This window comes from Bombyx mori, chromosome 7 (genome assembly GCF_030269925.1).
Source record: "Bombyx mori chromosome 7, ASM3026992v2".
In the NCBI taxonomy this organism is placed as follows: domain Eukaryota; kingdom Metazoa; phylum Arthropoda; class Insecta; order Lepidoptera; family Bombycidae; genus Bombyx; species Bombyx mori.
This window is the reverse complement of record NC_085113.1, coordinates 11,741,664-11,753,256: the sequence shown is the minus strand read 5'-3', so window position 1 is coordinate 11,753,256 and position 11,593 is coordinate 11,741,664. Positions and strand designations below refer to the sequence as shown.

General features: G+C 45.9%; 1 non-coding gene across 1 annotated transcript; it reads left to right on the top strand.

The window, feature by feature from the left end:
* Positions 1 to 221: 221 nt before the first annotated feature.
* Mir2855 (microRNA mir-2855) lies at positions 222 to 293 on the top strand. The gene has a single exon (NR_107469.1). It is a non-coding gene; the product is annotated as a microRNA mir-2855 (primary transcript).
* The last annotated feature ends 11,300 nt before the right edge of the window (positions 294 to 11,593 follow it).

Sequence of the window (11,593 nt, the reverse complement as noted above, 5' to 3'; positions counted from 1 at the left end):
GCGTGGCAATCCCTTCTATGGGAGTAGTGCTTCGGGGCTGGATCTGCCCTAGTTGATCAGCGAGGGTACCTCGTGGGGATAATGCGGCAGCTCTTGTGCGAGGGTTAACAGTTGTCGGGGTGCATCAGACTTCAAACGAGTGCGATGTTGATGCAGACACGATGAATCAATCGGTCGCTGGGATCGGATGCAAATTAATAAGGAAAACGGGAAAGTGAGGCTGTTGTGTGACGGGTAACTTTGCATCGCTGGCAGTGCAAGCAATGCCTCGACCAATCTCTGCAGTCACGACGTATTCCAGGCCATACAAATCGTTCGGTCACAAGTCGGACTGTAGCAGCACCACCTGGATGGCTAAGACCATGCAGTGAGTCGAAAACTTGTTTCCGAAAATCAGGTGTGACGCAGGGTCTTGGCGGTTGCACTGATATGTCACAGTACAATTTCGTGTGTGATCCAGCTGGAGCTATCTTCAGTAGCTTTAGTGACGATCCCTTGCTGAGTAGGTTTTGTAGTTCGGGATCTGATTCCTGTGAGAGGGCTAACTGATGAAAGTCGATGGCTTGTACCCCTTCTATACGTGACAACGTGTTTGCCACAATATTCTGCGTACCAGGTGTGCTTAGAATATTGTGGCAGTATGTACCTTATATCAGTGGTAAATTGTGCGATAAAATCAAAATACCTGTACTGTCTTGGAGAACAATTATCTTTTGACCTAGAGAAAGCGTAAACGAGTGGTCGGTGATCGGTGTATATACTAAAGTTTCTAACTTCCACCATATGCCTAAAATATTTAACTGCTTCATGTATTGCTAGTAACTCCCTGTCATATGGACATTCTTCTGACTCGGACTTAATTTTTTGTAGAAGAACCCGAGTGGTTCCCATTGATCTCGTACGCGCTGTTGCAAAGACGCTCCAATAGATACGTCAGATGCATCAGTAACTATAGACAACTCAGCTTGCATATTGGGATGTACCAGAAGTGTAGCCTTGGATAATGCTCTTTTGCATTCTTCGAAGGCTTCCAGCTGTAGTGGGGTCATGTGGACAGGCTTTGACCCTTTTACCTTTTCTCCTGCCAACATACTGTGTAGAGGTGCTTCAATAGTCGCTGCATCTGGAATAAACTTTCTATAGAAGTTCAACATACCGAGAAACCTTCGGAGCTCCTTCACTGTTCGTGGTACAGGAAATTCCTGGAAAACCTGGACTTTCTCTTGAAGAGGACGTGTACCTTCAGCAGAAACATGATATCCGAGAAAAGTGACTTCATTTCTACCCCAGAAACATTTGGCTGGGTTGATTAGGATGCCATGTTCCTTTAGTCTGGCAAGTACCTGTCGTACATGGGTCATGTGAAGATCACGTGACTCGAAAAAAATTAACAAATCGTCCATGAACCCATAGCAGAAGTCATTTAAGCCTGTGAGCACTTCATCAATAAACCGTTGAAAAGTTTGGGCTGCGTTTCTTAGACCAAATGTCATGTATGGGAACTCAAACATGCCAAAGGGTGTGGTGATCGCTGTCTTGGGAATGTCAGAGGGATTTACGGGAATCTGATTATAAGCTTTAATAAGATCAATCTTTGGAAATATCATACATCCAGAAAGCTGCTGACTAAAATCCTGAATGTGGCGCACAGGGTATTGATCGGGCACAGTACGAGCATTTAGTGCACGGTAGTCGCCACAGGGTCTCCAGCCATTATCCTTCTTTCTGACCAAGTGCAACGGTGAGGACCATGGGCTTGACGAACACCTTGCCGTGCCACATGCTAGCATGTCGTCAAATTCTTTCTTGGCGTGTCGCAAGCGTTCGGGATCCTTCCGTCGAGGTCTGCTCGTAACTGGTGGTCCAGACGTAGTTTTAATAAAGTGCATAGTGTTATGCTAAGGTGTACTTACAGTACCCGCAGGTCGTGTAACTTCTGGGAACTCACGTAGAAGCTAGTGAAATATTGAATCACCGGAAATTGTCTTGACCGATGCCACGCTATCCGGAACTTTCTGATGTGATGCTGGCACAGCTAGTGAAGTAGTCCCATCTATAATTTTGTGATTACGGCAGTCAATCAGCAGGTCATAAAAATTTAAAAAATCAATACAAATAATTGGCTTTGCAATGTCTACAATGGTAAATTTCCAAGACAAAGCAGCGCGCAGTCCCAAATCTAACGTTATATGTATCTGTCAATAGGTATGTATAACTGAACCATTTGCGGCAGTTAAGCTATACTTGGCTTGCGTGCAGGGTGTTTTCATAGCTGATCTAGGATACACACACAGGTCCGACCCTGTATCAACCAAAAATTGCATTTTAGAATGTCGGTTAGATATGAAAAGTCGGCCTGAATTAGTTGGACAGTCGTAGGCCGCTACTTTCGGCTGTCCATGGAGTTTTCCGACTGCCATGGGTTCCGGCATTTTTTGCTCGACCAGAGAAATTAAAATGGTACCAACAATGAGGATGGTTTTCAGGTGGCTGACGTAATCGTGACCGCGACCTAGACCTATCCCTTTTCTGCCTACTCCGTGACCGTTGGCGTGCATGATGATAACCACGGTTCATGTTTGTAGTGAGCAATGCTACCTACTTTGTTAATTCACTAATCTGGTTGGCCATAGTCTCAATAACTGTTGTGGGCATACCTTGAGCTGAAGTAGGCGCGGAGTGGGCTGTACTCGCTACCTGGTATGGTACAGAGGGTGCAAGTTCGTGTATTTTATCCGCGAGGTCAGCTAATTTATCGAGTGGAAGATCTGACTGGGAAGCTAGAATAGTCTGAATATTACTCGGCAATCGACTCGACCACAACGTTTTTACGAAATCGTCCGGCACTGACGATCCTGCCAGGTTACTCAAATGTCTCAAAAACTGAGACGGTTTGCGGTCCCCTAATTCTTCATGCATTAATGATTGTTTTACTTTCAGTTCTTGAGATGCAGATAACCGTTTAATTAATTCCGTTTTCAATTTGTTATATTTTTCTTCGGTCGGAGGGTTGGTTATTTACCTCCGATATGTGTCTGTGCTCCAAAACGGCGAGGACGGAATAAAACTTTGTGGAGTCCGTTTTGATATTCGCCAACACGATTTGGCCTTCCACCTGCGCGAACCATAGCTCTGGTTCGGGATCTGGAGATCGGATGACGCGGACCAAAACCAGCGTGTTCCTCCTGGAGACGCTCGGGCTCCCTCTCTCTTCCCCTTTCTTCCCTCTTTTTGTTTTTCGGGTCACGTGCGACCCGTTTCGGACGTAGCCCATGGGAGATGGTGGGCCACTTTTGGTCTGTTTTTCGATGGAGAAATGAGCCGGCGTTGCTTACGCATCTTCCGGCCGCTGGTCGCCATGTCCCCGGCTTCGGCTACAGGGGCACGCCCTCCAGAGGGGGGTACCGGTATACCAGCGTGGCTTCGTCGTTGTTGCTCTTTTGAGCGTCGAGCGGTGGTCTGTCGTGTTACTCGTTGCACTCGGCGGGTCGCCGGCTAACCCGTAATCCTCACCGCGTGGGGGACGGGGGCCGCTGCCGCAAGGCACGGCGCCGCGAGGACGTAAACCTCTTTAAAAAATGCCCCAATCCTAAGCTCTGGTGCCCGGCGATGGGATGAATGGCTGGAGGGAGTCCAGTCCCGAGGGTACCAACTAGACCCCAGGGGACCGACCCCTGGTTAATAAAAAAGGAAACATGACATAATGACACTTGTTCAAGATTTATTACCCCAGGAGGGTACCTCCTGCTCCGCGGGGGGAGATACGCTCCGTGCGGTCGAGTGATCGGCCGCACGCTGCCCCACCGTTTCTGGGGGGGGGCAAACAATGCCAAGACGTAGTGGGCGACAACACGGGTCGCGTAAGGGACAGAGTCCCAACCGTGGTCATTGAGCGCTGCGAGAGCTTAATCTCGTTATAATCGGCGCGGAGCTCCGCGAGGGGCGACGCGTCTAGTGGGCGGGAGACGCCAGCGTTGTTTTCCGATTGCATTCGGCAGCGGACTCGGCGGAACCGGAAGTCGGGTCGTCGGCCGGCGTCCTCCGCTCCGTCCGACTCCTCCGAAGCAGAGCCTGCCAGCGCCAAATACATGGCGTTGGCGGAAGGGCCGGCGGCTGCTGCGGCGCCGCCCGCCACTGACTTGGACAAGCCATCGTCTTGCGGACTGGACGCTGCCTCTTTGGCGCAGACTAGGGCCGCCTGCGTGAGGCAAAAAATAAAGATAAGAAACCAGGAGAGATCGAGCGCCTACAGCGATCCCTAACGCTGGTGGGTCCCTTTGACCCCCTCCGATCGTGTAAAATAATCGGCAAAATAGTTGCGACCATTGCGGCCAAGTCGACTGCAGGCCTCAAGGGCTCCGAAGTGTCAGCCATGAAATCGGCGGCCGCCACACTAGAGGAAAGGCTGCAGGACGTCGTGGACCGCACCACAACCGCGGAGACGGCGGGCTTGCGGCAGGAAGTAGACCTGCTGCACGCCCGCCTCGAACAAGTATCGGCCGAGAATGGCCAACTTCGGGCGAACGGTCAACTCCGTGTCGACATGGCCGAGTTCCGAACGTTGGTTGCCGACCTCATAGAGCGGCAACGCAGCTCGGCCCCTGTCCCTCCCTCCTCCGCTCGAAGCGGAAGGCCTCACTGAGGTCGAGGAGTTGAGGCGGCAGCTCCTTATACAGGAGGCGCGCAGCTCCAAGGTGGTGCGTGCGAGACCGCCTCTCGCCCATGAGGCGAAAGGCAGTGCGCCTGTGCCGGCACCCCGCAAGACTGTGGCCGCTAAAACATATAGTGGCCCTAAAAAGACTTCAACAAACGTGCGGGTTCCCGCCGTGACCGCGGCTGCTTCGACGTCTGCGGCTGCGGGGGCCACAAAACCAACCCCCTGCAAAGAAACTGGCGTCCGCTCCTGCCCCGCCCCAGCCTGCAAAGGCGGGGCCCGGCAGGAGCCGAAATAAGAAGGGGGGCGTCAACGCCGCCAAACCGGCCCCGACCCCCAGCTCCGCCCACCGCCACCTGCCCCGGCCAACATGAACGAGATCTGGACGACGGTGGTGCGGCGCGGGCCTAAGAAGGTGGCGGCGCCTCCTGCGCCGCGCCCCAAGCCCGCCCCTGCGGCCACCGCTCCCCGCCAAGAGGGTCGAGCGGGGCCGAAATGGACGAAGGAGGCCGCGCGCCCCGCAGTCGGTTGCAGTGGTAGTGGAGCTGCTGCTGGCCGGCAAGGAAAAGGGCATCACTTACCACGAGGTGATGACCCAGGCGCGCGGCGGCGTAAATGTGGACGCCCTCGGCGTGGAGGGGGGCATCAAGGTCCGGCAGACAGTCAACGGGGCCCGTCTTATAGAGTGCCCCGGCCCGAACACAAACGCCGCGGCCGAAAAATTGACGGCCCGGCTGAGGGAGATCCTGCCGGACCCCGAGGTGGTGCGTATCGCGCGGCCCGTAAAAATGGCGGACGTGAAGATTACGGGTCTCGACGAGTGCGCCACGAAGGAGGAGGTCGCCGCGGCCATCGCGTCGCAGGGCAACTGCGCCCTCGCCGACGTCAAAGTCGGGGAGCTCCGGGCGACATACTCCGGAACCCGGACGGCGTGGGCGCGTTGCCCCATCGCAACGGCGACCCTCCTGGCCACCCCTCCACAGGGTCGGCCTTCAGATAGCCCAGGATGGCTGCGCGTGGGCTGGGTAGTGGCCCACGTGCAACTGCAGGAGAGCAGGCCGTGGCGCTGTCTCCGGTGCTTCGGCACCGGCCACAGCCTCGCCAAGTGCCCCTCGACCGTGGACCGCAGCGACCTGTGTTTCCGCTGCGGCCAACCGGGGCACAAGGCAGCCTCCTGCACCACAGCCGCGCCGCACTGTGTCTTGTGCGACGCGGCTAAAAGGAAGGCCGACCACCTTTTTTTTTTTCGGGTACAGGGCCGAACCTCCTACGAGGTCCCCGCGCAAAAGGGGCGCGCGGGGTATGTGAGACTCAACGATCTGCATGGTGTAGTGAGCAGACCGCGGGCCTTAGGGGGTGGGCCCTAAAGTCAAGGACTTTAAGTCTACATTAAGGCCCATAATATCAATCGTAGTTGAATCAAAATCGAAGGTTTAAACTGTCACTGAAGATCAACTCGTAATTTCAATCAAAGTTAAACTGCCCTTCAGAGTTTAAACTATCGCAAAGTTTAAACGACCATGGGGGAGCGTTTAAACCATAAGTTGGGTTTAAACGGTTCTTTTTAAAATGGCTGCTCTGTTAAAGTAAATGTAATTTATAATAAATGTCAGTAAATAGAGATAATTATTAGGTAAAATTGAGTAAAAAATTAATTGTTTACAAAAGTAGGCATCTATATCTATATCTATTATAAAATGGCTGAGTGGAATGAAGACACTGATACTGATATTGAAGATATAGAAATTCTCAATGACTTCAATTCGTACTTTAACAGACCTTATCTAGTCAGACTAAGAGAAAACAATTTCGTTAAGTGGGACGATACGTAGTTTATACGTCGTTTTCGTGTGTCTAAGAATGCAGCTTCTACTATTTTAGAAGAAATCGCTAATGACATATCACACCCTACAAATAGGTAAGGCGGACTTTATTTACAGGACTTTTTTTAAAGTACCCATTAAATATATAGTATTGAGAATTATATTATATTACCTAATGTTTATTTGTACTGTAATGTTATTTGGTACTTTTTTTATTGCAGGAATCATGCATTGTCAGCGTGTAACCAGTTATTAAACCTTGCGTTATTATGCTACTGGATGCATGCAAATTACTGTTGGCGATTTCAGTGGTGTTCATCAAACTACAGCAGGAAAGGCTATTAAAAAAGTTACCGAAGCGATAGCCTCAAGATGATGCCAATATATAATGCTGCAAGATTCTGAAGAAGACAAAAGGAAACATTAGAATGGATTCTACATTATGGCTAGGTTTCCTCTAGTCTAGTGTATGGAGCCCTTGATTGTACTCATATACGGATTCAATCACCAGGTAGACAAAATGCAGAGTATTTTAGGAATAGGAAAGGCTATTTTTCCTTAAATACTCAGGCAGTTTGCAATTCAGACTTGAAATTTTCGGATATTGTGGCTAGATGGCCGGGGGCAAGTCAAGACAGTACCATTTTTCAAAATAGCAGACTCTGTGCTATTTTTGAAACAGGTCAGACGGGTCAACTAGTTCTTCTCGGTGATGCTGGATATTCGAACAAAAAATATCTATTGACACCTCTACAAAATCCTGTCACAGAAGCTGAGAAGCTATACAATGTGTCTCATATACGAACTCGGAATTGTATAGAGGGCATTTGGCATATGGAAGAGACGGTTTCCAGTTTTGTTATTGGGAAATAAGACCAAAGTTGAACTGGTACAAGATATTATTGTTGCAACAGCCATTTTACCTAACTTGTGTATCAAGAATAATGGTGTCATGCTTAACTTAAATGTTAATATAGAAAATATCATTGATGTGATTAGCAATGATAACAACCAAGATACCATCCACAGCAGAAATTACAGCAACAATAGTTATAGCAAATGTTAATTGACAATTTAGTAGTTTACAATAGCTGAATTACTTGTTTAAAAAAGGAAAATCAAGATATAAAATAAATTTACTATGTACTATATTTGAACTATTGTCCTTTATATGTTTAATAAAACCAATTTTAATATGAAATGAAAACAAACTCATCTTTTTTTATTAAATTTAATTACACAGTTACAACAATTTACAATTTCATATATGTTCGCGACGGACAGAAATAAACATAGCTAGAATAAGATGTCCTCGAACGGACATAAATAGTTTAAAAATAGATATACGCTAAAATGGCTGTAAAATAAATAGATAGTATGTTCGCAAAGGACAGGGAAAATAAATAAAGAGATTAGAAATAGCTGAATAGATATTGATCGCGACGGACATTTTAGACAAATTTGGAATAGGGAAATATTTGTAAAATAAGTCAATATAACTAGAGAATGTCCGTAACAAATAAATAGTTAATAAGTTGTCAATAGAAATAGGCTAAATTTGTAAATATTGTATTTCGTTTGTAAATAAAGATTGGTCCTCGTGGTCTTCAATTTGGCGTGGGAACGCAGGAGCGAGTCACAATGGAGCGACCGGGCAAACAATAGGCGACCAAGAGAACAATAGACGCCCACCGCGCCTCGAATTTATCATAGCACTAGACGAGCGCGCGTGGGCGACCATAAATAGAGGGCCTACCTCGCTGCAAATTCAGTTCGAGACAGCGAGCCGACGAGTCAAGACCTCTCCGGAAGAAGAGGAGAGAACCGACAAGAAGAGACTCGCTCCTACGCCCTGCGCCGGTCAACCCACGAGGACCGTGTGAACGCCATACTGAAGCCTTCGTTATTTTCCTCGAAGCAATCCCAGCACCCGTTCCGCGACAGCCACTGCGGCAATACTCGAGCTGCCACGTTTCAACACGTAAGAAGTCTAAAAATCACACGTGGTGGCCGAAACCTGAGCGGTGGCCGTCCGGAATAATATATATTTAATTACAACGCATTTTATCAATTAATTAAAACTATCTAGTACTTTTTTTTATGTCAATTTCTAATTGTAGAAGTGTACATCTCAGTTCATGCTCCTTTGTTTCTTGTTGTTGTTTTTTATTAAAATTATCCATTTGTGCATCCATTAATTTAATTTTTTTATTGGCCAAGGCACTATAATTGTTCATTGTTTTATTGAAAACTTCTGGATTTTTTATGGTGAGAGGTGTAGATATTTTTCTCTTTAATAGAAAATTATTGTTCTTTGGGGTTTCTGATTCATTAATTTTTTCATCAATCTAAGGCAAAGAAAATACAAATCAGTTCAATAAAAACAAATTTTAAAGTCCTCCCAGCTTCAGGCTTTCGGATTAAGAAAATGAAACACTTGTGTGATTTGTGGTAGCAATAGGCAGGACGGTGGGACCTCGTGCTGGCACACATTATGTCTTAACACTTTCTCACTAACCCATAGACACAACCCACTGTGGTATATTCTCCAAACCACTGTTCTTGCTAGGACTGGGAATAGGCAATTTTTTTATAAAATTAATACACACCAGTATATTTTGATTATTTTTTGCTGGAAGTGCTCTGTCTTGGCTGGTCTCGGCATATTTTTCCTGTTTCTTTGTTATTACTATCTGTAAAAAGACATTTTTGTAAATTTCACATCATATCTTTGCTTAGAATAGATAACAGTTCTGAAGTTTTGCTGTTCTCTCATTATTGGTGACTTTTGGTAAAGTATAGGTTTAATTAGTGGTCATTTGATTATGAGACAAATTGATATAGATATAATTAGAAGATACTCATACATACCTCATCACAGTCATTGCGAGATGGTAATCCCATCACACTGGTCCCAGATAACTCCTACTACTTCCTCTTCTTGAGTGAAATTAATTTCAGACGATGGTCCACCCCCTGTTCCGTACAAACTTCTCCGAAAAGTACTATATTTGGTCTTGACCCTCTTTTATATATTTTCATACTTTGCGCGAAGAGTCTTGTCACTTCTGAACACAAATGATGACAAACTGTTGAATTCTTTGGCCAGCTTTGACCAAGTTTGCTCCTTCATCTGATTATTTGTTACATCACTTTTCTTATTTTCCAATATATGGCCATATTGTCGCACAAAGCTTGTGAGCAATTCTGTTTCCGATTTCGAAAGATTGGGAACGTGAGTTTTACTTTCAACGGACATAACGAAATATTGAATTTTATTTGGAAAAACGATACAACTGTCAAATACAGATGTGTAGTTTTAGCTTAGGATTGTTAAAAGATTGAAAATAATTAACGGATCACAAAATGTTGCCATACGTCATAACATCGTCACAGTTCAGCTGATCTCGGTTTGTTTATGTATTGATCGAAAGTAGTTTAATCTATGGATCAAATTTGAACGAAGTTTTGTTGATCCTTAGTTTAAACCATGAATGATATTATGGGCCTAAACGACTCCCCTGTACTCTTACACCCGACGTCCGATCCCCTCCGAGGTCAGAACCTGGATGAGGTAGGGGGGTTACCGCGGTCAACACTGCAACCAAACAGCGCAGCTCATGCCAAGAACGCCCGGCCGACGGAGTCTTCGAGGCAAATCGAAGGCTCTGAAACGTCGGCCGTCTCGGTACGGCAGCCCGTTAGGCCGCCCAGACGGTGCCGCTAGTGTCCCGGAATACCCCGCTGGACCAGAACCAGCCTGCCGGGACGCGATACACCTCTCGGCGCGCGGCCTCTACCCTCTCAGGTCGCGCCTTCACCGGGGGATTGTTAATTTTGCCTAGTTTTACTTTTTTTTCTGCTTTTATGTGTCATTTAACCGAATTTATCCCAGATAGGCTTCATTATGTGTAGGAAAAAGTAAGCTAGTCTAGGTAGAAGATCAGTTAGTATAAGAGAGGCAAAAAGTGCGGACACAAATGTTTTATTTAGGGTGGATTCAACCAAACTTCAATTTATACTACCAGGAATAATCTATTCCATGATTTTAATCTCGAGTAAATCCATAGTCGTTTCTCCACGTAATCGATAGTATACTTGCGCTACGAATAACACTACGCCAAGAGCAGAGTGAATGGTGAACGAAAATAAAACCCGGCAAATAAATGTTGTTCTATAACGGGATTGTGTAAGAGCATACATCAAGTCAACTCGAATTTGCCGTATTATAGTGTGAAAAAGTAGCTGTACTGTAAGCTGGCTAGCTGTCAAACGTGTTAATTTTATTTGTTGTTTGTCTGAGGGAATTATCAAGTTTTGTCGTGTGGTTTTATCTTTTATCTTTTTTCGTTAGCAAGTGAAAATGAGTGAGGATAAGCGTGAACGCAGTCCTAATTGGCTGTCGTCTGAAAAGGAACTTCTGTTGAGCCTAGTTAAATTTCATTTTAATATTATAGAAAAAAAAAAAACTGATGGAATGACTATAAAATCAAAATTAGCTCAGTGGCAAATTATTGCAGACCAGTACAGTAGTCTAACAAGCCACTGCTTTCGCACAGCAGAAAACCTAAAAGCCCAGTGGGAGAGTATGAAAAAGGTATCTAGAAAAGATGCAGCAAATAATAGGAGACATATGATTCAAACAGGCTAGTATAATATTATAGGTACTACTATTAACATTATGGTACCTATTATCCAAAAATATGTGTAAAATAGTAGGTAACTTATATGCTAAATGCGTGTCAATGGTTTGTTGTATTGTTGTCAATGTGCTACTGGAAACACCACACGACATAGTGTTTATGGAAATAAAGTTTCCAAAGAAAGATTTCATCAGCTGATGATGAAAGCTCTCTCAAACTGAAAGATATCTGATGTTAACTTTTAAGAATTAACATATTTTTTTTCATTTCAGGAGTTGGATCCCCTATACCTCCCTTCAGCAGATCTTATGCCTAATACCCACCAGTGCTGTTGAGTTATTTAACCCTTATGATAGTTATTTTATTATTCTTGCAGTGCAAGATGAAACTGCAATGCCTTCTGTAGAGACGACCGAGGATTTCCTAGAACCACCCCCAGCACAATATAAAGGTTAGCATAACCTTTTTTGCAG